At 49.9% G+C, this 25,887-nt stretch overlaps 1 long non-coding RNA gene across 1 annotated transcript; it reads left to right on the top strand.

Annotated features, from left to right (window-relative positions):
* Nucleotides 1-5,117: 5,117 nt before the first annotated feature.
* LOC123157120 (uncharacterized) lies at nucleotides 5,118-10,514 on the top strand. The gene is made up of 2 exons (XR_006478705.1): nucleotides 5,118-7,597; nucleotides 7,981-10,514. It is a non-coding gene; the product is annotated as an uncharacterized lncRNA (long non-coding RNA).
* The last annotated feature ends 15,373 nt before the right edge of the window (nucleotides 10,515-25,887 follow it).

Below are 25,887 nucleotides of genomic sequence, written 5' to 3'. Positions count from 1 at the left end.
TATATATATATATATATATATACGACTAGGAAAAGGCCTACTAATGGCGCACCGGTTTTGCCTACTAATGGCGCACTACCAGTGCGCCATTAGTATCACGCCACTAGAATTTTTTACTAATGGCGCACCACTGGTGCGCGTATGTAACAGCATGCGCCATTAGTATGCCTCCCGGGGGGCCATACGTAACCATGTGCTTTGTCATACTAATGGCGCACTTTGTGGTGATGCGCCATTAGTATCCTTTGGCATACTAATGGCGCACCTTGAGGTGATGCGCCATTAGTATGAATATTTGTTTTTTTTTACTTTTCTGATTTTTGCACAGGTTACAAAATATATTATTGGACAAAATATAGACAGCAGCACACAGCAACAGCAGATTCATCGAATACAATAGAAGATTAGTCTCCGAATACAATTCATCATATTAGTCTCCGAATTCAAAAGACCGAACAAAGATAAAACATTACAAGCCTCAAGACCACGAGTATCGAGTTTGTCTTCACATTACAAGTCGATATCGATCATCTAAACTACCATCACATAGAAGAGAGCTGCGGTCATCATGATGAGCATCATCGCGATCAAACTGGTCTTCATCCGGTTCCTCCAACGCTCTCTCCTCTCTCCCGCTAGATAGCGGGCGTATCTAGATTCGTCCTTCGCCCTAGTGGTGTACCCTTTGTAACTGTTACCGCTGAAACGGTGAACCTGTCTCCGACACTCCTCCCAGTCGTCGCAGACTCCGGGAACCTTACCCTTGTACACGACATACGACGACATCTCTATGCACAAGCCAAACAACAGACAATACATAAGTAATATGTAAGTATGCAACAAAAGGATCGGAAGAGAAAAGCAAGACATTAATAGCACGATTCATGGTCCTACTAATAAATAGCATCGATTACATCTAAGTTGAACGACTGTCCAAACCAAAGAGACATACGAATTCACTAAAGTTTAATTACAACATGAGCCAATCAATGTTTCAGAACTACACATCACTACTTTCGACTCGACTCATTGGACAGGAGCGTGGATGAAGCCGTCGTCTGTCGTGATGGTCATGAAATCGCGGTCGTTGTCACCCTGCATTTGTAGCATTCCATCTATCTCACTGTTGGACGGTTGATATCTGAGGAAGAACTGCCCCGAGGTATGAAGGACATCTTGATGGATGATGTCCGCAAACTCCGACTGGATGTGAAAGAATTCTTGTCCGAGGTCCGCGTCCTGGATTGCCGACAAGCTCGTGGCCCAATCTTTGAGATTATCTGGTAGAAGAAGGTGATGATGGTCCCTTATGATCGCCCGCATGTGATGGAGGGCGTAGTAGGCATCCTTCTGACCGCCAGGCGGCTGCTTGACGCAGTAGCACTTTGTATTGTGTGAGAAGGTGTGCTTGCCGTACTTACGAACTGCCCTGGTGAAGGTGCCTCCAGGTTTGGCATAGCGGGGGAGAACGTAATCAAGAACTTTCTTGACATTTGTGTAGTCTATCTTGGAGTTACGGTTCGGGTCGAAATACGTGGCCATGGAATATTTTGGGCTTAAGAGGATGAGTGTGCAATGTGTGTCACTTCACAGAACACGGAATGTTAGAAAAAAAAGAACGATCGAAATCTAAGAAATCATATGTTACGGGGCGGTTAAGGGATGACTTACTCGGGAAAGTAAGCCACAAGGAAGTTATCCTTATCTGGGTTTGCCAGAATGACGCCTTCGAGGTGTGAACTTGCAACTTGGCGGTCCCCAGCGCTGCTCAAGTGCTTGGCACACATGTAGAAGGGGTCGACTATCACGATGTCCGGGGTCTTGTCTCCAATGATCCGCATCTCCATACTCAGCGAAAACAGCTGAACGAAGGTGTAGTGCAGCGGATGAAGGTTAAACATAGCAAAGATGTCATCAAACCGCAGGACGATCGTACCCCCGCTGTCGCCATCCACAAAGCCCTTGCCCTCTGGCACCTTGGCCACGAAAACCGGGTATGCCACATCATTCTCTCTGAGACGCCGCTTCTCCAAAGAAAGAACATTGTCGTGCAGACTCCGCATAGCACCGGTTGCAGCATTGAGCATATTTGGCGGTAGCATTGCCCTACCCGCCACATGCACCCTCCTCGAAATATCCTTCGGTGAAGGTGGCCCATCCTGAGCACGGATCGAACTCGGTGTCGGCTGGCTCGCACCGGCGCCCTTGTTAGCCTTTCGTTTCTGTCCCTTATTCTTGATCTCCTGTATGGGACCAAGTTCTGCTCACAGACCACCTTCTTGAGTGTGTTAGGGCTGATAATATTTCGCACCTCAGCTATCTGAGGCTCGGTGAAGGCGGGAGCTGGAGGCGTCTCCTGAGAACTGAACGCCAGACGACGCCTGTTGCAATTGGATTTCTCCGGCGTACCAGCTAGATCGTGGTCGTCTTGGTTGGGTTCTTGAGAAAGAGGCCCGCAGAACTCGTCAGCGTACCAATGTTCGGCAAAGTACTTATCGACTTTGGTAAATGTATCGTCGTCGTTGTCGTCGTTGTCCGGATCCTGTGCCATAGGGATGTCCGGATCCTGTGCCATAGGGATGTCTGGCATAGGGATGTCCGGTAGGTCCGGTAGCGTTGCGGCGTTCTTGCCATGGCTTGGGGTGGTGTCCCCCGCCCTCAAACGAATCTGGCTCTCCGTCCAAAGCAGGGGCCAGTTTACGCAGGCGCTGAGGGTCATCTTATCTTCTTCGTCGGCCCCAGCGGGTCGAATCGGAGGTAACAGCTCGTCGCAGCCTGGCAGCACCTGAACCACTTCAACCCTATACACTGTGGGTGCCATCGGATTACCGTGGAACATGGGGTTCCCAGGTTGAACGATTCTACCCTTGGCGACATCAACCAACTCGCCGCCCACGAAGTGCAGAAGAGTGCAAGGAATGTCGGCGGCACCCTGCGAAAACATGTAGGGCGTCAGGGATGCCCAGTCAAAGGCAAGGAGATGAAGTCATCAGCCGAGAGGCTTAGTTACCGTGATGCCGTCGAGCTCGGCTAATGTCGAGGCACCGCCAACGGCGGGCATGCAACTGACGGAGGGGCCGCTTGCTGGCGAGGTGCCGGCCGGCATACACCCGGGTGCATTAAGCTCCAATGCCCGTGCCGGCGCCGGAGACACGAATACCGCCTCCGCCGGAGACACCAATGGCGCCGCCGGAGACACCAATGGCACCGCCTGCGCGCTGTGCGAGTTGCTGGCCGTGAAGCTGGGAACCGGGGGAGGCCCCTGTTGGCCGCCCGCAATCCACATCGTCAGCCCATGAATCAACGTAGGCACCATGGCGTTGAGCTTCGTTCCCAGTTGTTGTTCCACTTGCTCTTGGACAAGCTCCATAATCTGCGCCACTTGTGCCTTGAGTGCTTCAACCTCGCGCGACTGGCTTTCCGAGCTGGTCTTTTTCTCCTTTCGCCCACCAGCGGTATAGTATGACGACCATTTTGTGGACAAGCCTTTGCTGGCCACACGACCAGCTGACGTCGGCTTACTGAGCTTATCCTTGTTTTTCATTACGTTCAACGCCCTATTTAAAGTGGTCTCGAAAGGGGAGCTTTGAGACGACCCCGCGCTACTGCTTTCAGTGTCCTGCGGAAGGAACGTGAACCATTTAGAAATGTTGGGGATTAATTAGAGTGCAACCATATGGAGCTAATTACGCGGGGTGTATTCCTTACCAGAACAAGCTCAAGCGCCCTGGTCTTCGGATCCGTGGTAAGCTCCTTTGTTATGGGGTCCTCCTTGTACCGGGCCCTGACAAAGTTCTTGGTCTGCTTGTCACCGCTGTATTTCTCGAAGCGGGGCGGTAGGCCTTGCTCGGCATGTTCCGCGTCCTCCTTGTCCCATATAGGCTCCGCCACTCTGTAACCGCCGGGACCGAGTTTATGTTCCCCTAAGTTCAACTCCCGCATTTCTTTCCCCGACTGACTTGATTCAGAGGTTGCGCTGCTCTCGCACTTGATCTTGAACTCCTTGTAGTCATCTTCGTTGATGGAAGGATTTTTCGCCTTGATCTTCTCATAACTATCACCTTTATCAATCATTCTCTTCACCGCGCTTCTCCAAGTAGACAGGGTCGTGCTCATCCTTGTGAGGGCGGCACTGTTCACTTTATTCCCTGAGAGACGTGTGTTTTCAAATTCGGCGCGGAACTTGTATCATTCGTGCAACTTCGGGAAGAGGAGGTTGCGCAAATTCCCTCGGTCCTTATGCCTAAGGTTCTCGGTGTTGATCGAGACGGTGCTCCATAGAATGCACCCGAGCTGAACCGAGTACCCCTTGACTATATGTTTGGTCTCCGTTGGATGCCCGTCAGAGTCCACTTGAGTAAATTCTTTCTTGAGGGTGCGGAGCACATTCGGGCGCCGGTCCTTCCTTTGCTTCTTCGGTTGGCTCCCATCTGTGCATGCGCCGCCATCATCAGTGGTGGCATCCTTGGCGGCACCATCAGCGGTGTCATCCCCGACGCCACTAGGGGTTGTGTAGTCCAGATCGGTGTCTTCCGCGGCGTCCTCATAGCGGTGAGGTTGTTCCTCCATCTCCTGGGACAGCTCCCAAAATTGCTGCCGCCCGAACCGCCGGCCTCATCATTGTTGGCCATGTTTCGCTCTAAATAGGAAAAAAGTTTGGTCAAAAAGTTGGTTATTGTCAAGGAACAAGATCATGGTCTCATCATTTAGGGTTTGTCGACACCGAGGCATCCTAAAAGCTAAGCTTTTATCATTTAGGGTTTGTCGACGCCGACACACCCTAAAAGCCTAAGCGTACATCATTTAGGTTCTCATCGATACTGAGGCACCCTAAAAGGCAAGGTTTCATCATTTAGGGTTTGTCGACGCCGAGGCACCCTAAATGCTAAGCTAAGTTTTCATCATTTAGGGTTTATCGATGCCGAGGCACCCTAGGTTGGGCCTAATCACTTGGCACTACTCACTTGGCTCTATTGCCACCTATCTGATCCTACTTAATTAAGTACTAAGATACCCCGGCCCATGCATTAGTAGCAACTACCCCATATGTCCGATTTTTAGCAAAGTCATCCTAAAATTCACGGAAAATTTCAGCATATGTCCGATTGTTATGGCCACATCTCCATCTCTCTCCCCCCTCACCACTCCTTCTCCACCTCCGGCCGCCTCCACGGCCCGGCCGGCGTGGTGGTGCGCCTCCGCAGCCCATCCACCCACCAGCACCAACACCCAGTGCCACCATCACCTCCTGCCGCTAGCGCCACCAGCTCCACTTCGCCGCCGCACCTCACCAGGACCACCAATCAAATCCCTCTCCCACCATCAGCACCACCAGCGCCTCCACCGCACCTCCAGCCCACGCCGGCGTGCCTGACCAGACGAGGGCGAGGCAGTGTCTGGTGCTCCGCGCGACAACCCTTTGCTCTCTTCTCTCCTCTTCTCCACTCAATTCTTCCTCTTTGCTACTGCTACTACTCTCCATCCCCCTTTCTATCTCCCTTCGTCCCCCACGGCCCTGCTGCTCTTCTCAATCTATGGTCCTTGCCTCTGCTTCGCTGAACCTTCTGCTGATCCCCTTGCCCCGCTGCTCTCTCAACCCTCCACACTGCTGCTGCTCTTTATCCCCATGCTACTGCTGCTCATCTCCAGCGCCTCCTGCTGCTGCTCTATCTCCAGCGCCCCTTTTTGCTTCTCCTCTTGCTGCTGCTGCTGCCGCCCTCAACTTCCTCCTGCTATCTCTCTCTACTTCCCCTGCTACACTTCCGCTAACCTACCTACTGCTATCTCTCTCTCTGAAATAACTTGAGACATATATGATGTGTAACATTCAGATTTGTTAAGTGTTAGTAACCTACTTGTTCAGTTTTAGACTTATGCTTTATTTGTGGATGTGTGAACTGGATCGTGGCATGTATCACTCAGTTTGTATGCTCAATAATTAGCTATATATATCCCCTATGTGTTGTACTTGCCGTCGTAATTTTCAGTTTGTAATACATGTGTGATATATATAATTATGTGGTGTTAAACATTTCTGTCCTTGTCCCATTATCTTTGTTCTGTGCTTTTCTTCTTATATATAACTAATAGTTTTATTGGTGATCATATATTGGTACTTCCTTTCTGTCGATGATGATGTCCCGTTTGCATATTTTAGTTTCTAAAATAATATGAAAATACCAAAAAGATAAAGCGAAGATAATCTTCATCTCCCTTTGCTTCTATGTCATTTCCTTTGTTGATGCTCTTAGTTAGTCTAGATTTAATATTGTGCTTTCACCACCCAATATCATGTTACCTAGCTTTAGCAGAGCATAGTTGCCGTCTCCTAGTCCCTGTGGAGAACACGACTTCCGTAGTTTGTGGCGTAAAAACCCCGCTATACTTACAATCGACCATTTTGGCGCCGTTGCCGGGGACTAGCATCGTGTGACTGTGTTAGGCTATAGACTAGGTTTTTATTCTTTTTCTAGTTTGTGCCATATATTTGTGATATATCTCTAACCACTAACCCATGTTCTAGTTAGTATCTTTTTTGTTTTCTTTTCCTTTTTGCAGGTTAGAACTATCTTCTCGGTTATGGCTTACTATTCAGATCATCAGGCTTATGCGAGCAACACTACAAACAGCATGGAAAGTGTTCAAGAACTGATAGGTAAGATTTACCATCGATTAGATGATTTAGCTCGGCAGCGAGAAGGAGTTTTTGAGGATAGGCCTAGTTCTTACGATCCTTATTCCAGAGGACATCCTTATGTTGCTCCTACTTGCCATATTTGTGGATTTCAGGGCCATTCGCCCGCTGAATGTCAGCGTGGTTACTCCCATCTTCCCGATTGTTATGGCATGAACTTCGCCCCATAGCCTAGCTCATACCAAAACAATTACACACATGGGTGGACTGAAAACCAGAATATGTCATATAGGAGCAATAACCCTGAGATCTCATCATTTGCCTCTAGTTATCCAATGCAGGGATTTAGGTATGAAGAGGAGAGCCACAACTATGCTCCACAACAGATTTATTCAGCTCCTAGTCATATACCTCAACACCAGGACATGTTGCCAATGGAGTTAAATGGTCCTCCATTTGGTCAACCAACACCTTCAACACAAGTGCCCACACAAGATGACTTTGATGATATAGACAAGCTCACATTGCTTAGTCTTGAGTTCACTTGGAGTGCCGAGGATGATCCTATTAGGAAGGTTATTCTAGAGGAAATGAAGAAGATCGAGAGTGGAAAAGAGCTAGTGGAAGAAGTAAGGAATATTGAGAAGAACATCAACGCTGGCAACACTATTTCTTCACAACTTGAGTTGAGTGTGGGTGAGATATCCATGGATACATGTGAGGTTCCAACACCTTCACATTTCGTTGAGCAAGATAGCAAGTGCCTTGAGCAAGAGATACCTCAGATTGAATAAGATGAACTAGAAGACAAGGAACAAGATGGTCAAGAGCTGCAATTCCCAAGTGATCAAGTTGAAGACTCATCATCTACTACTCCTGAAGAAGTACAAGAAGCTGCTGTAGATGAAGATGAAGAACCTAAGATTCATTGGCCTATTATCATACATGAGCATGATGTGTCAGGTTTACCCAATCCTCTTGATGACATGAGTCCTTATGATTTATTTGCTTCTACCTTGCATTACATGATGCCATCACTTAAGATTGATTTGAAAAAACATTTACTTGGATATGATGATACATACACTGTTGGTGGCATTGCTCTCATTTGTGATGATCACAATTACTTTCCTCATGCTAGTCTTGAGATTAATGATAAATGTCATCCTCGTGTGAGTATTGACCACGCTGATTTCTGCCATCCTAAACATGTGCTTTATAGTTATGCTTATATAATTGGATATTCCATTGATGACTTGGAGGACATCGACCGCATCACTTGTAGTTGTTTGTGTGAGTCCTATTTCAGGCTTTTGCTACTGCACTGTTAACTACATGCTGACCAGGTTCGAGGTGACATTCCTTGGGATCCTGGTGGAGTCAGAGCATGGCGATGAGGAGAAGCAATGGGGCACACATATGGAAGAGTGAAGCTGGAGCATCCATGAGGAAGCAAGGGAGAAGAGCTGCAGCTGGTGAGGTGATCGAGCGAGTGCTACATGATCAAAGCCCGGTGAGATGTTTCATGATCCATTCTGAATATCATAAATACATGCTGAAATCAAATGTTATTTGGGTTGCTTAAGCCATGCCTTAAATGTTGCCCCACTGAATTTTATTTGACATATGGTGCTTGATGTGAATATGTGAAGTGAGTGTTGAATGCCTTGTAACCTAGTAATCTACACAATGCTTGCTTTGCCGAAATTAGTGAAAGCTATTAGTTTTGAGTGCTCAAATCCCTAGTACACTAGAAAACCTAATCATTTTCTGCTTTTACCTTGATACACCTAGATCATTAAGTGTCAGATGCTGAGTTTGTGCCTAATGTGTTCCCATTGAGAGCAATCACCTAACAATTATGGATTAGCATGCTATGTTCCCTGGATCGGTAGCATGTGAACCAGACATGGAGAAGTGATGATTCCTATTTTTGTGCTTATGTGTTGTTCATTTAAGATAAGTAATAATGAATAAATAAGTCCGGCTACCTACAGTACCATGTCATGTTCCCGGGATCGGTGGCATGTGAAATCCGGTAGCTTGGACAGTAATAAATAAATAAAAATGTAATTGTCAAACCAGGTGTATACCATGTTCTCGGGATCGGTGGTATGTTCCTTTGGGGAGACAAACAAAAAACTAATAATTGGTCGAGCCAGGTGTATACCATGTTCTCGGGATCGGTGGTATGTTCCTATGGTGAGACTAATAATAATATAATCATTGCTTTATCTCTGTAAATAAGTGATTTGATCACAAGATTTAATTCCAGTTCATTTTGTTCTTGGGATCATGCTCTCTTTAGGAACCATTTGGCACAGTCATCATTTAAACTTGTTGATCCTCTTTTATCATTGTAAAAGTTTAAAATGGTCATGCTTACTAGTATTCTATTGCTCTGTAGCACTCTTAACCATTAATTTTCATTAGCTAAGTCCAAAGCATGTTTTGTTTGGAGATCTACTTCACTGGGACATTCTCCAGTCAGCTCACTGTTCATTATCTAGCTCTTGTCATATTCCTTTGCTTGAGGACAAGCAAAAGTTTAACTGTGGAGGAACTTGATAAGCACATTTCTTATATACTATTTTGGCACACAAACACACCATTTATTGTGATCCAACAATCCATTCTTGTTATGAACTATGATATATTTGAATGAAAATCATATAAAAGATCATTTACTTGTCATTTGATTATTTTGCAGAAAAGTGCGCAAAGGCACTATAAACTTCAAGATTTGGACAAATTGGCTATTGAGAAGAGCGAAGGGCAGGAAAGAAGCGAAGAAAGGGACTTGAGCGAGAAGAATTGAAGTAATCAAGGGGCCACGCTATGGATGGCAGGACCAACTTGGGAAGAAAGAAGAGAAATAGCAAGGCCAAATTGTAAAGTGGCAGAACAGGGGAGGGGATCAAAATCTCTAGCGCAGCCTCAATTCCCTTCGGGCCTGGCCACATCTCCATCTCTCCCCCCCTCACCACTCCTTCACCACCTCCGGCCGCCGCCACGGCCAGGCCGGCGTGGTGGTGCGCCTCCGCAGCCCATCCACCCACCAGCACCAACACCCAGCGCCACCATCACCTCCTGCCGCCAGCGCCACCAGCTCCACTTCGCCGCCGCACCTCACCAGCACCACCATCCATCCAATCCCTCTCCCACCATCAGCACCACCAGCGCCTCCACCGCACCTCCACCCTACACCGGCGTGCCTGACCAGACGAGGGCGAGGCAGTGTCTGGTGCTCCGTGCGACAACCCTCTGCTCTCTACTCTCCTCTTCTCCACTCAATTCTTCCTCTTTGCTACTGCTACTACTCTCCATCCCCCTTGCTATCTCCCTTCGTCCCCCACGGCCCTGCTGCTCTTCTTAATCTCTAGTACTTGCCTCTGCTTCGCTGAACCTGCTGCTGATCCCCTTGCCCCGCTGCTCTCTCAACCCTCCACACTGCTGCTGCTCTTTATCCCCATGCTAATGCTGCTCATCTCCAGCGCCTCCTCCTGCTGCTCTATCTCCAGCGCCCCTTTTTGCTTCTCCTCTTGCTGCTGCTGCCGCGGCCCTCAACCTCCTGCTGCTATCTCTCTCTACTTCCCCTGCTACACTTCCCTTAACCTACCTACTGCTATCTCTCTCTCTGAAATAACTTGAGACATATATGATGTGTAACATTCAGATTTGTTAAGTGTTAGTAACCTACTTGTTTAGTTTCAGACTTATGCTTTATTTGTGGATGTGTGAACTGGATTGTGGCATGTATCACTCAGTTTGTATGCTCAATAATTAGCTATATATATCCCCTGTGTGTTGTAGTTGCCGTAGTAATTTTCAGTTTGTAATACCTGTGTGATATATATAATTCTGTGGTGTTAAACATTTCTGTCCTTGTCCCATTATCTTTGTTCTGTGCTTTTCTTCTTATATATAACTAATAGTTATATTTGTGATCATATATTGGTACTTCCTTTCTGTCGATGATGATGTCCTGTGTGTGTATTTTAGTTTCTAAAATAATATGAAAATACCAAAAAGATAAAGCGAAGATAATCTTCATCTCCCTTTGCTTCTGTGTCATTTCCTTTGTTGATGCTCTTAGTTAGTCTAGATTTAATATTCTGCTTTCACCACCCAATATCATGTCACATAGCTTTAGCCGAGCATAGTTGCCGTTTCCTAGTCCCTGTGGAGAACACGACATCCGTAGTTTGGGGCGTAAAAACCCCGCTATACTTACAATCGACCACTCATCTATTTCCTCGCCGCTCCTCATACACGGGCGTTTTCGGGGTTCGGTTTCACCATCGATCAGATCCTTGCGTTTCCTCCACGGGTCATCGTCGCGAAGCCATCTTAGATGTCCCATGAACACGGTTTTCGAAGACCCGGGATCTCTATCTAGTTGGCGATACATTGTGTCATCCATGCACCTTACGCATCCAGAAAATCCGTGGACTACCTGCCCCGCGAGATATCCGTATACGAGATAGTCGTGCACCGTCGTGAGCAGTGCGGCTCTCATACGGAAATATTATTTCTCTGCAGCGTCCCACGTATTTGCTGGCATTTTCCACAGTGTGTCTAGCTCCTCCTTCAGCAGCCCCAGATACAGATTGATGTCGTTCCCTGGTTGTTTCGGCCCTTCAATTAGCATACTCATGTGAATGTACTTCCTCTTCATGCACAACCAGAGGGGAAGGTTGTACATCCACACAAACACAGGCCAGGTGCTATGTGTGCTTCTCTGGCTGCCAAACGGATTGACTCCATCGGTGCTCGCGCCCAGCACGATGTTCCTTGGATCCTTCCCAAATTCTGGGTATTCGAAGTTCAAAGCTTGCCACTGGCTCGCATCCTTAGGGTGACTCGGCATCTTGTCTTTTTATTTATCTCCGGATCATTTCCGTCATCTCCCCGCTTATTCTCCTCCCTATCCGCGTGCCAACGCAGGAGCTTTGCTACCTTAGGGTCCACGAAATACCGCTGCAGACGAGGAGTGATCGGAAAGTACCACACCGATTTTCGAGGAGCTTTCTTCCTCTTCTTGTATCGCATGACGCCGCACACCGGACATATGGTAGACTCCGCGTGCTCGTCCTGATAAATGATGCAATTGTTCATGCACACATGGTATTTCACGTGCGGTAAATCCAGAGGACACACTATTTTCTTCGCCTCCTCGAAACTGGTCGGGCACTTGTTCCCCTTTGGAAGACATTCGTGCCAGAATGACATGTTCTCGTCGAAGCATGCGTCGGTCATTTTGTGTTTTACCTTCATCTCCAGAGCCATGAGCGTTACTTTCAGGCGGGTATCCTCGGGCCTGCATCCTTCATACAATGGAGTAACCGCGTCTATCTCCAGTTGATCCAGCTTGGCTTTCTCTCGGGCGGCAGCTCTTGTGTTATCCGTCTTCTTGAGAAGCAGCTCTTGAATATGAGGGTCCTGCACCCAGCCTCCATCGTCGTCTGCTCCGGCATCTTCATCTTCATGATCATGCCCTTCGTCTCGATCTTCCTCATCATCATGTACGACATCTTCTACATGATGACTGTGTACAACATCACCGTCGTGATCATGTCCTGGAGATTCTTCGTCTGCTCGCCCGCCATCGCCGCGGTGGTTGTCTTGTTGCCCTTCCTCATTTCTTGCCCGGCCCCCATGGACGACTTCATAGTCATCTTCATCACCTTGCCACCGATAGCCATCCATGAAACCACGCAAGAGCAAGTGGTCCCTCACCTGCCCGGAATTCGGGTCCGCAATAAGGCTCTTCAGCTTGCATCTTCGACATGGACATCTTATCTCTGTCTCATTCTTTTGAAGCATCTCGGCCTTTGCGGAGCTCAAAAACCTATTCACGATGCCTTCGGTCATCGTGCGGACCATGGTCGCCTGCGGGGTAGAGCAAAACAATATTTTAGAACCAAGAAAAAATTTGGCATGACCTTCCCTAAAAATTGGACCAAAAAGAATGCATAGTGCCAAAATTCTCGCTGAAACGGAAATGAATCAACATTCTGGCAAAATAGTGGCAACTATCGCATTTCAAATACCGGTACCTGCAAACACAAACATATATGCAACACCACAAACATATGCAACACCACAAACATACATAGATCTAGCTAGGCCACAAAAAGTGCATGTGCACGTTGTTGGAGCGAGCTAGGGAGAAAAAAAGTAGATCTACAACATGAAGATAGCTTTCCCCTTACTTACCTATCAAAAAAAGGTAATTTCACCACTTAATTTTGATGAATCTATGGTGCAAATGAGGTGAGGAGGAGGAGGCACCCGAAAGCTTGGAGAAGGAGGTGGAGAGAATGAAGTGGGGAAAGTGAGTGGGTAGGTGTGGCTGTCCAAAATATCTTGTTGGGGTCCCAGGTTACTAATGGCGCACCACCTGCAAATGCGCCATTAGTAACCCTGGTTACTAATGGCGCACCTGCAGGTGGTGCGCCATTAGTAGTTTTGCAAAAAAGTAATATATATATATATACTAATGGCGCACCGAATCATAGTGCGGCATTACTAGTTTAAACTAGTAATGGCGCACTATGACACGGTGCGCCATTAGTCGTTTTGCAAAAAAAAGAATAAAAAAAGAATACAGTACTGGCGCACTCTGTGGCTGGTGCGCCATTATTAGTTAGAACTAGTAATGGCGCACTTCGCTCGGATGCGCCATTACTAGTTAGAACTAGTAATGGCATACTTCGCTCGGATGCGCCATTAGTATGTATGGAAAAATGCAAAAACAATTATTACTAGTGGCGCACCGTGTGTCTGGTACGCCATTAGTGTCTTCCACACTAATGGCGCATCACCAAATGGTGCGCCATTAGTATATAGTAGTGGCGCACCACCTGACTGGTGCGCCATTAGTGCCCATCCCATCTATAGCCCCTTTCCTAGTAGTGATATATATAAATATAATAGAAACAACATAAGGTTCCATTAAACCTGTCGTTCATCCAACCATTTTATAGACCTTTCCACTTCCTTTATTTTTTTCTTTAAGCCTATATCTGAATTTTCTTCCACTTTCTTTTTCGATGTAAATTGAGTTTTCTCCGAGTACTTTTCCCTAGAACAAACTGAACTGTCCCACATCTAGCCTAAAAAATAATAATACCCCACGTCCTGTTAAGTAATCAAATTAAAATGATATTTTATTTCGTAAATTGAAAGTTCTTACAAAATAATAATAATAATTGTTTATATATAACTTGGCAAGTTAACTCCTAGTGATTGCGTACATAAGCTAGCAAAGATTTTACTAACCAATGCAGTAATAGACGTGCAATCATGTGTTTATGTTTTTATAACATTTCTCCGTCTAGCCCAACATGATATTTTGCCCCAGCCCAGCAAGTCCGCGGGTTTCAAGAAAAATGCAAATGGGCTTTAAATTCTACCATATGTATAAACGGGCTGCATAGATGCTACATCATTGTTTCACCCAGCCCACCAAATGGACTAAAAAACAAATGGACTAGCTGACATGTAGGACAGTAGGTCCAAGCCTAAGCAAGGCGTTGGATTTACATCCAACGGCCGGCATTCTTCTTCAATCTCTCGTCTTCTTCCCCCAGTGCTGCCGGGCCGCCTGCTCCAGCCTCCGGCATCCAGCGGCGTTGTTTTGCGTGCCTCGAAGCGAAACGCTACCCCGCCGACGGCCAGGCCGTCCCTCCACTCCACACCTCCTGTTATTCTCTTCCGAGTGTAGGCCCACCCTGCACCCGAACCAATCAAGTTTCCCACTCCTCTCCGTCTTCGACTCCACTGCCGTGTCTTCCCCATCTCCAGGTCGTTCCAGTCCGGGGACTCGCCATCGTCCACCGCCTCGCTGCGCTCGGGGCGGCGTGGCCAACAAACGAGAATCATCGAAAGAGGATTTTACATGAGAGCTTGACGGCTGGGACCCACGAGGTCCATGGTCGCACGCAAAGAAAGTTCCTCCTTATTAAGGTGTTTCCTCCCCCTGACAGCTGGGACCCACCGGCTGTATCTTCGCACGGAAGGAAGTGCCTCCTTGTTATGCGAAAAAACTATTCCTCCTGATGACAGCTGGGACCCAGCAGATTTGGTGGCTGACTTGTGGGCCTACTAAGCATACGTGTACACAAGGCTTTGTTAAGTTAATCAACAAATGATCCTAGCAGCTGGACCGTTGGATGTTAATCCAACAGTTGTGCTCCTTCTTCAACCTCTGTTCTTGCTCCTATCTCCCGTGGGTGGCAGTGCTGCCGCGCACCCGAACCAGTCAAGTTTCCCACTCCTCTCCATCTGCGACTCCACTACCGCGTCTTCCCCATCTCCGGGTCGTTCCAGTATGGGGCCTCGCCCTCAACCGTCGGCCTTGGTGCGCTCGGCACAGTGTGGTCAACGTGGTCAACAAACGAGAGTCATCAGAAGATGACTGTACGTGGGAGGCTGACAGTGGGGATGCACTACGCCCATGGACGCATGCATGCAACTGCATCCTTTTTACCCTGAAAAATAATGTTTTCTCCCCTGACTGCTGGGACCCACCAGCTACATCTTCGCACGCAAGGAAGTGCATCCATATTACAGGCAAAAAAACGATTCGCCCCTTGACTGCTGGGACCCACCAGCTACATCTTCGCATGCAAGGAAGGGCCTGACAGTCGGGACCCACCTGGTCGAAGCGTACGTACCATTGTCATTCTGGTCGCGAACGTGTACGCACATACTGGTCGATGTAGAGGTGTGCACGTGTCGTAGTAGAGGCGCGCACGTAGCGGCCAAGGTGCAAGAAAGTAAATACGGCCACGTACGTACATATGGGCGGGTCTCGAACGCCTACTCGTGGATACATACGGCCAGGGCTCGTGTACATGGCTGGGTCGGAACGGAGAAACTGTGTCGTGGTCGTGTTCATGGGGAGCTAACCGGCTGGGTTGGAACGGAATGCGTCGTCCTGTTCATCGGGAGGGCTTGGACGGAATAGCCGATGGAAACGAGGCCTGGCGTACTGCAGAACGGAGGAAACGGCCTTGTCTTCGACCGACCATGGTCGAAACAGGATCCTGTTCATCGGGAGGGGTCTGTCATACCGCAAAACGGAGGAAACGGACTTCTGTTGGACCTCCTACGGTCCAAACAGGGTCCTATTGATCAGGAGGGGTGTGGCATACCACAAAATTAAGGAAACAGACTTGTGTTGGAGCGGTACGGTCGAACTGGGGGTCTTTATCATCGGGAGGGGTGTGGCGTACCGCAAAACGGGACTCCACGGGATACTATGAATCTCCACCGTCGACTTCCTCTAGCCTCCACGGGCTACTGTTCATCCACCGTCGACCTCCTCTAGCCTCCACCTGCGACTATTCATCCATGGGCTCCTGTTCATCCAGCCTCCACCGCATGCTCCTCCACGGCTACTGTTCAACCAGCTCTCTGCATGGGGTCTTGTTCAACCACCCCTCCACGGCTACTATTCATCCAGCCCTCCAACAACTACTGTTCATCTAGCCCTCCACGGGGTCGTCCTGTTCATCCAGCCCCTCCATGCAGTCCTGTTCATCCACCCCCAACTGGCTCGATAGGGGTCCTGCTCATCGAGAGGCAACACCATGGGGTCCTATTCATCCACCCTCACCGAGAACTATTCATCCAACCCCCCCCCCAACAACACTCACTGTTCATCAAGGGAAGGAGGCAACAGGGTTCGATCGGCTTCAATTAGCAGCAGTAGCAAAGGAATAACTCGGGTTCAGTAATGTAGCTAGTGCAATCGCATGGGTTCAGTTAGAGCCCAACGCCTCACACACACGCGCGTACATGTACGAGAGAAACGCGCATCGCTCGGCCCCCGACCACCCACCGTAACCGGGAACTCGCCGAAATTTTCCTCGCCCTCGCTTCTACCATGGTTTTTTCCGTCATGGACGGCCCAAAGAATGTCATGCAGCTGCGTCTCCGGTCCGCCCAGGACGAAAAGCCCATTTTCTGTCATGATTTTTTGTCATAGAAGTGGGAGCCCACCACATCTATGATGATACCGGGTTTTGTCATAATTATCGTCATAGAAGTGTCATAAGTACGACAGGAAAAAAATTCGTTCGGCCCAAAATGTCACGGATGTGTCTTTTTTTTGTAGTGCATAGGTTTCACTAGAGGCTTCTCTCTTGAAGGAAAACATACGGTGGATAAACAATTTACTGTCAAGCAACTGATAGAAAAGTGCAAAGTTATGACGATATCTAAGGCAATGATCATGAATATAGGTGATGTCTGCTAGAACTACGTCGGTATTTCCCCAAAGAGGAAGGGGTGATGTAGTATAGAGATGTAGGTAATTCCCTCAGTGATGAGACCAAGGTTATCGAACCAGTAGGAGGGCATCCTCACACCACGTAAATAGCACCTGCACACAAATAACAAATACTCGCAACCCGACGTGTTAAAGGGGTTGTCAATCCCTTTCAGGTACGGCACCTCAAGATAGGCAAATAATGTGAGATAAAAGTAGTAGATAGGATAAATAGATCGCGGAACAAATAAATTGCAGCAATGTATTTTTGTATTTTTCATTTAATAGATCTGAAAATAAATGCAAAGGAAAATAGATCGCAAAGGCAAATATGATGAAAAGAGACCCAGGGGCCGTAGGTTTCACTAGTGGCTTCTCTCGAGAAAAATAGCAAATGGTGGGAAAACAATTACAGTTGGGAAATTGATAGAACTTCAAATAATCATGATGATATCCAGGCAATGAACATTATATAGGCATCACATCCAAGATTAGTAGTCCGACTCCTGCCTGCATCTACTACTATTACTCCACACATCTACCGCTATCCAACATGCATCTAGTGTATTAAGTTCATGGAAAAATAGAGTAATGCAATAAGAACGATGACATTAGGTAGACGGTATCCATTTATATATTGCAGAGATATAGACCCCCTCTTGTTATCCTTAGTAGCAACGATACATACGTGTCGGTTCCCCTTCTGTCACTGGGATCAAGCATCATAAGATCGAACCCACTACAAAGCACCTCTTCCCATTGCAAGATAAATAGATCAAGTTGGCCAAACAAAACCCAAATATAAGAGAAGAAATACGAGGCTATAAGCAATCATGCATACAGGAGATCAAAGAAGACTCAAATAACTTTCATGGATAAGAACATAGATCTAATCATAAACTCAAAGTTCATCAGATCCCAACAAACACTCCGCAAAAGGACTTACATCATATGGATCTCCAAGAGACCATTGTATTGATAATCAAGAGAGAGAGAGGAAACCATCTAGCTACTAACTACGGACCCGTAAGTCTACAAAGAACTACTCACGCATCATCGGAGAGGCACCAATGTAAGTGGTGAACCCCTCCATGACGTTGTCTAGATTGGATCTAGTGGTTCTGGACTCTGAAGTGGCTGGATTTGATTTTCGTCGACCCCCCAGGGTTTAGGGAATATTGGGATATTTATAGAGCAAAGAGGTGGTTCAGGGGGCACCCGAGGTGGGCACAACCCACCAGGGCGTGCCTAGGCCTCCTGGCGTGACCTGGTGGGTGTTGCTCACCCCGAGCCACCCCCTAGGTGCTTCCTTGGCCCACTGGATGTCTTCTAGCCCAAAAAAATCCTCCAGGAGTTTCGCTGTGTTTAGACTCCGTTTGATATTGATTTCCTGTGATGTAAAAAACATGCAGAAAACAGCAACTGGCACTGGGCACTGTGTCAATAGGTTAGTACGAAAAAATGATATAAAATGATTGTAAAACATCCAAGAATGATAATATAACAGCATGGAACAATCAAAAATTATAGATACATTGGAGACATATCAACATCCCCAAGCTTAATTCCTGCTCGTCCTCGAGTAGTGTCGGTGTACTAGAATAGGGGTACTATAGTATCCCGAACTTGTGCACGGGCAGTTGCAGCACCCCGCGGCAAGGCTTGCCGGGTGACCGCCAAGATCCTCCAGGGTTCCTTTGGAACCATTCAAGGACATAAAGACCCCGGCAAGAGGAGCTTGCCGGGAAGGCCGACCGGCCATTCAAGAGCAAAAAATTAAAGTCAAAGAGACAAGGCCCCGGCAAGAGGAGCTTGCCGGGAAGGCCAACCAACGCATTTCTAGGAACTTGCCGCGACGCGCCACGCGTCCCGGCAAGGCCCAGTGAGCGACAAGCTCCTGGGCGCGACAAGACAACAATAGCGGCAAGGCACTTGCCGCGGCAAGCAACCTGTTCCCGTGCTCCAGCACATCCACCTACATGTCACCCTGTGATTCTTTTCAGGGGCGCGTGGCGAGAGGCTGTGCAGCCAGGGGTGCATGGTGGCCAGCAACGCTGGCGAATTTGCCATCGTGGCGAATGGTGGCGCCCCTGATGGTCCTTTTTGCACTGTTTTGGCAACACGGACGGTCATTTAATGCCCTTGTCCCCTGCCGTCAGGGTTAGGTGGGATGCACTGTTCAGGTAGTTGCACCAACCGCAACTTCCTTTTCCACTTTTACCCTCGCCTACGTTGCCACCTGTCGGTGACCCCTTTAGCGTATAAAAGGAGGCCCATGCGCAACGTAGAGGGGGTTCAGAACATTCGGAGGCTGAGAACACTCACGCGCGGCCTCTCGCAAGAACTCAATATACACAAACAAGCAGCAGTAGGAGTATTATCTCTCCGGAGAGCTCCGAAGCTGGGTAAAACTGCTCGTGTGCCTCGCCTCGATCCGCTCTTCGTGCGATCTCCGCCCCCCGCCGAACCGAAAGGGGCTCCGGTCCCATAGGTGTTCGTCGATCGACAGTTTTCCCACGACATCTTTGGCGCGCCAGGTAGGGGGGCGTCGAGGTTGTGTGAACCTGATCCGGCGTTCACACGGGCTAAAGCTTATTTTTTCATCATCAACATGCCACCAAAGAAGAAGGCTTCGGAGGCAGCAGTTCCGTCCGCGTCGATCCCACCGCCACCAGAGCGAATGGGTGGTGGGGTAGACACCGGCGGAAGAACGGACATCGGCGAGGGAGTCCATGGTGCTGCCAAGTCCAAGGACAAGGCTCCGCAGACCTCGATGTCCGTCGATGCACCGCGCCCGTCTCAGGAGGCGCGGGACCAACAGCGTCATGGTATGCGCCGTACCATACGTTCGTTGGACCAGGACCGAGCTGGTGGATCTCAGGGGGCTCAAGATCAGCATGCACACCAGCATGCTGGCGCGAGCGCGGTACGGTCGCCAGAGCGGGATGCTGCTCCTTCTAACTTAGTTAGAAGTCCGAGCATATCCCGCTCCTCGCACCGTTCGCCCCTGCCACCCACCACCCGAGCAGAAGCTCTGGCGCGAGCTCAACTGCTCCTGGATTACCCTCCGATGTCAGACAAGATCGACGAATGGAGGGCCACCATCCAGAGTCTCATTGGCTTTGCCAACGGCGACACTCCGCGGCAACCGAGCGCGTCGCTGCCGCGGCAAGGTTGCCAGGCGCGAGCCGATGGCGACGAAACCAGGGGGTGCAACCACCATGCACTCTCCACCCCGGAGGCCAAAATCGCCGACTCGCCGGATCCACGTCGACAGCGACTCCACTGCGTCGTCGGATCAACGAGCTCGCCGCGATCAATGCCAAGTTCTTCATGAACGGCAACTAGAAGACGCTCGAACCCACATCGAGCGCCAAAGGGAAGCGCGGCGTCAATCCGACCAGCACGCTGGGCCCGCTGTCGACATGCATGCGCCAGGGGAACCAGGCGACTTGCCGTACGCGGTAGGTTGCCCTGCGTTCACTCATGAGCTGCGGCGAGTCCAGTGGCCCAGCACCAAGAACTTCAAGCCAGACGTACCGGAGAAGTACGACGGCCAGACGCATCCATCGGAGTTCCTCAGCATCTACACCATCGCGGTGCAAGCTGCTGGGGGCGGGACGACAAGATCCTGGCCAACTACTTCCCTCTGGTACTCAAGCCCAACGTCAGATCCTGGCTCATGCACTTGCCGGACGGTTCCATATCTTCCTGGGCAGATCTCTGTCATCAGTTTGTCGGCGCCTTTACAGGCGGCCACAAGCCTCATGGCCAAGAGAGTGACCTTCATCTGCTTGCCCAGAAGGAAGGAGAGCCCCTGCGCAAATTCATTCAAAGATTCAGCCGCGTGCAGCACAACATCCCAGACGTCCACCCTGCCGCGGTGATCAGCGCGTTCCATCAGAACGTGCGGAACCGCAGGATGAGGGAGGAGATGGCGATGTGCAAGATCAGAGACGTCAGCGAGCTATATGCCCTGGCCGACAAGTGCGCACGTGCTGAGGAGGGGAGGAGGCTCCCCGGAGAGGATGCAGAAGCGGCAGGATCTGACAGTGATGGGACCGCCCCGACAAAGAGAAACCGGCGGCGCAACAACAGGAAGAAGAAAGGCAAAGACGTGCTAGTCGTTGAGCAGTCCGGCAACGGAGCCAGCGCCAAGGAAGCCAAAGTTGGTAGCTCCGGCAAGGAGGTTGCCGCGGCCGCCGACAAGCAGGGCGGCAACGACAAGCAGTACTGCAAGATCCACCGCACCAAGGGCCATGATCTCCAGAGTTGCAAGAAGGTTGAGCAGCTTGTTGAGCTGCAGAAAGCCGAATACGAGCGACGAGACAAGGAGAAGGCCCAGGAAGGTGCTGGAGGAGCTGTCAAGAAGCGTCCCGGCCGGGGAGGACGCCGCGGCAAGGCCAAGCAGCGGCAAGGGGACAGGCCTCCCCGCGGCCGCGACAAGGATGATGAAGATGAAGATGAAGACATGGAGGATGATGAGACCGATGAGCAGGAGTTCCAGAAAGCCACAGAGGTCCTGTGCGTTGACGGTGGTGCTTCTCTGCATACTTCACACCGACAGCTCAAGCAGTGGGCCCGGGAAGTCAATGCAGCAGAACCGCCCGTTGAGTCACGCAGGCCTCTGAAGTGGTCCAGCACGCCTATCATCTTTGATATTGAGGACCACCCTGATCGCATAATTGCGGTTGGGTGCTTGCCGATGTTGGTCTCACCAACAATCCGCAACCTCAAGGTCACAAAGATGCTAGTTGACGGCGGGGCCGGCTTGAATCTGATCTCCTCCGCGGTGCTCCAGAAACTCCAGATCCCTGACAGCGAGCTCGAAGAGACCGGCACATTCCAAGGAATCAACCCGGGAAGGAGCAAGCCGAAGGGAAAGATCACATTGCCAGTAACATTCGGCAGCGAGCTGAATTTCAGGACTGAGAGGGTCACGTTTGATGTTGCTGACTTTCCATTGCCCTACAATGGAATCCTTGGCCGTCCAGCGCTCGCCAAGTTCATGGCAGCCTCTCACTATGCTTACAATGTACTGAAGATGCCAGGCCCGATAAGTGTCATCTCTGTCCCTAGCGACAAGAAAGATGCTCTTATCTGCGCCGACAAGATCTACCGGGAGGCAGCAGCCGCAGCAGATCGCAGATCACTTGCCGCTGAAGCTCCCGGGGCGAAGAAGACCAAGTCCGGCAAGAGCTCTGATGCCCACTCCGGCAAGCGCACCTCTTCGGAGTGCTGCGCTACCGTCGAGGACGCACCATCGAGCTCCACCGGCAAGTGTAAGAAGGCGATGGCAGCTCCACCAGAGACCAAGAAGGTGTCCGCCAAGGAGGACGGCACTGGTGGTACCTTCACCATCAGTGCCACGCTCGACCCTAAATAGGAAAGCGCGCTCGTTGCTTTCCTGCGGGCGAATGTCGACGTGTTTGCATGGCAACCGTCTGACATCCCCGGTGTTCCCAGGGAAGTAATTGAGCACCACCTTGCCGTCTGTCCTCATGCGCGGCCCGTCAAGCAGAAAGTCAGGAAACAAGCAGTGGAGCGCCAAGAATTCATAGCAGAAGAAATCAAGAAACTGGAAGCAGCAGGCCTTGTCAGAGGAGTGCTCCATCCTACGTGGCTAGCCAATCCTGTAGTCGTGCGCAAAGCAAATGGGAAATGGAGGCTTTGTATAGACTTCACCGATGTCAATAGAGCCTGTCCCAAGGATCCGTTTCCCTTGCCGCGCATCGACCAGATTGTTGACTCCACGGCCGGATGTGATTTGCTTTCATTTCTTGATGCATACTCAGGATATCATCAGATCTTCATGGCAGAAGAGGATGAAGAGAAGACCGCATTCATCACCCCGTGTGGCACGTACTGTTTTGTACGGATGCCTTTCGGATTAAAGAATGCTGGTTCAACATTTGCAAGGGTAGTCAATCATGCTTTTGAGCCACAGATACACAGAAATGTAGAAGCCTACATGGATGACATAGTGGTCAAAAGCAAGGACAAGGCTACTCTGATACAAGATTTAGATGAGACCTTTGCAAATCTGCGCAAGATCAACCTCAAGCTCAACCCCGAGAAGTGCGTGTTTGGAGTCCCCTCCGGCAAGCTTCTCGGGTTCTTCGTGTCGCAGCGAGGAATTGAAGCAAACCCCGACAAGATCAAGGCCATTGAGCAGATTGAAGCACCAAAGTGCGTCAAGGATGTGCGAAGGCTTGCCGGTTGCGTCGCTGCTCTCAGCAGGTTTATCTCTAGTTCTGCTAAGCGCGCCCTGCCATTTTTCAAAATTTTGAAAAAGGCAGGTCCAATGGAATGGACTCCGGAAGCGGAGGCTGCGCTGCAGGACTTGAAGAGGTACCTGTCCTCCACTCCAATACTTGTCGCACCTAAGCCACAAGAGAAGTTGCTGCTGTACATAGCGGCAACCAATCAAGTGGTTAGTGCTGCGTTAGTAGCGGAGAGGGAGGCGGATGATGAGCCAGCAACCAAGGCAGATGCATCCGGCGACAAGCAGGGGGCTTCACCGGCAAGCTCTGGTCCCGACAAGGATAGATCTGCGCAGACGCTTGATGAGGTGCAGAAGAAGATGGTGCAGCGCCCAGTTTACTTTGTCAGTTCCCTTCTGCAGGGGGCTAGGTCAAGGTACTCTGGTGTGCAGAAGTTGCTTTTCGGCCTCCTCATGGCCTCGAGAAAGCTGCGCCATTACTTCCAAGCACATGAGATAACAGTTGTCACTCGTTTCCCGTTAAAGAGGATACTGCAAAATCCAGAAGCAACGGGCAGGATAGTCGAGTGGGCACTGGAATTGTCAAGCTTCGGCCTCAAGTTTGAGAGTACTGCAACTATACAGAGCAGAGCGTTGGCGGAATTCATAGCAGAATGGACGCCAACACAAGATGAAGAAATTCCAGAAACGAGCATCCCCGTCAAGGAAGCGAGCAAAGAGTGGCTTATGTACTTTGATGGTGCCTTCTCGCTGCAAGGCGCCGGTGCAGGCGTGCTGCTTGTCGCACCCACCGAAGAGCACCTCAAGTACGTAGTCCAGATGCACTTTCCCAAGGAGCAAGCAACAAACAATACTGCAGAGTATGAAGGTTTGCTTGCCGGCCTCAGAATCGCGGCAGAACTTGGGATCAAAAAACTTATTGTCATGGGTGACTCGCAACTTGTCATCCGACAAGTGAACAAGAGTTATCAGATTCCGTTGATGGAAGCTTACGTTGATGAAGTAAGGAAGCTAGAAGAGCACTTTGACGGCCTGCAGATGGAACATGTTCCAAGGGCTCAAAATGACATAGCCGATGGCCTGTCAAAGTGCGCCGCACTGAAGTTACCTGTGGAACCAGGGATCTTTGTGCTCAAGCTGACTCAACCGTCTGTGGCACCATCAACTGGACAGAGCAAGAACAAGGTCACCAAGGTCAACGCCCAGAGTGCTGAGGAGCAGTCTGCTCCGACAAGTCCTAGGGCTTGTATCGTTGAAGCAGACGCTCCCGACAAGTTTTGCTCCGGCAAGCTTGCCGGGGAACATCAAGCTCCGGCTGAACCACAAGTTCTCGCCGTAGAAGCGGGTGTTCCCGCAGCAGCAGATGAGCCTTTAGTCCTTGTTGTCGAGCCGCAAGCTCCAGCGTGGGCGCATCAGATAGTCCACTTCCTTCAGACAGGAGAACTTCCCGAAAAGCAAGAAGAAGCGGAAAGAGTAGCCCGGCAGTCAAGTATGTACCAGTTTGTTGACAACACACTGTACAGAAGAAGACTCAACGGTGTGAAATTGAAGTGTATTCATCGGGAAGGTGGACAGAAGCTGTTGGCAGAGATACATGGAGGCATATGTGGTCACCACATTGGCGCAAGAGCACTTGCCGGCAAAGCTTTCCGGCAAGGTTTCTTTTGGCCGACAGCCCTCCAGGATGCAACTGCACAAGTAACCAAGTGTGAAGCATGCCAGTTCCATTCCAAGCAGATACACCAGCCAGCTCAAGCTCTCCAGACGATCCCTTTATCCTGGCCATTTTCGGTCTGGGGGCTCGACATCCTCGGCCCTTTCCCCCAAGCTGTCGGGGGCTTTGAGTACTTGTACGTTGCAATCGACAAGTTCACAAAGTGGCCGGAAGTGGAACCAGTGAGGAAGGTGACAGCACAGTCAGCAGTCAAGTTCTTCAGGTCGATTGTTTGCCGTTTTGGGATCCCTAACAGGATCATCACCGACAACGGCACACAATTCACGAGTCGCACCTTCATGCAGTACGTCCAAGATCTTGGCGCCAAGGTCTGCTTCGCTTCTGTTGCTCATCCGAGAAGCAACGGTCAAGCGGAGAGGGCAAATGCTGAAGTGCTGCGTGGGCTCAAGACCAGAACTTTCGACAGGCTGCACAAGTGCGGAAGAAACTGGATCGAGGAGCTGCCGGTGGTTCTTTGGTCGATCAGGACGACGCCAAATCGAGCCACTGGACAGACACCCTTCGCTCTAGTCTATGGAGCGGAGGCAGTTCTCCCCACGGAACTCGTATACGGGTCACCTCGAGTGCTCGCTTATGATGAGCTCGAGCAAGAGCAGCTGCGACAAGATGACGCGCTGCTCCTTGAGGAAGACCGTCTTCAGGCTGCTGTACGAGCTGCTCGATACCAGCAAGCTTTGCGCCGCTACCATAGCCGCAAAGTTAATGCCAGAAGTCTCGAGGAAGGCGACCTTGTTCTTCGGCGCGTTCAGTCCGCCAAGAATTCCAACAAGTTGACGCCGAAGTGGGAAGGCCCTTATCGGGTGAAACGAGTCACAAGGCCTGGCGCTGTCCGCCTTGAGACCGAAGATGGCATTCCGGTGAGCAACTCCTGGAACATCGAGCATCTTCGTAAGTTTTACCCGTAGGGCGCGGTTGCCGGAACCTGTTCCGGCAACCACCTTTTGTACAAGTCTTGCCGCTGTTGCATGTAATCCTTTGTACAAAGCCGGGCGCAGATCCCGTGCATAAGTAAAGCT

This window comes from Triticum aestivum, chromosome 7B (genome assembly GCF_018294505.1).
Source record: "Triticum aestivum cultivar Chinese Spring chromosome 7B, IWGSC CS RefSeq v2.1, whole genome shotgun sequence".
Classification (NCBI taxonomy): Eukaryota; Viridiplantae; Streptophyta; class Magnoliopsida; order Poales; family Poaceae; genus Triticum; species Triticum aestivum.
The sequence above is the reverse complement of the archived record's forward strand: the minus strand, read 5'-3'. Positions and strand labels throughout refer to the sequence as shown.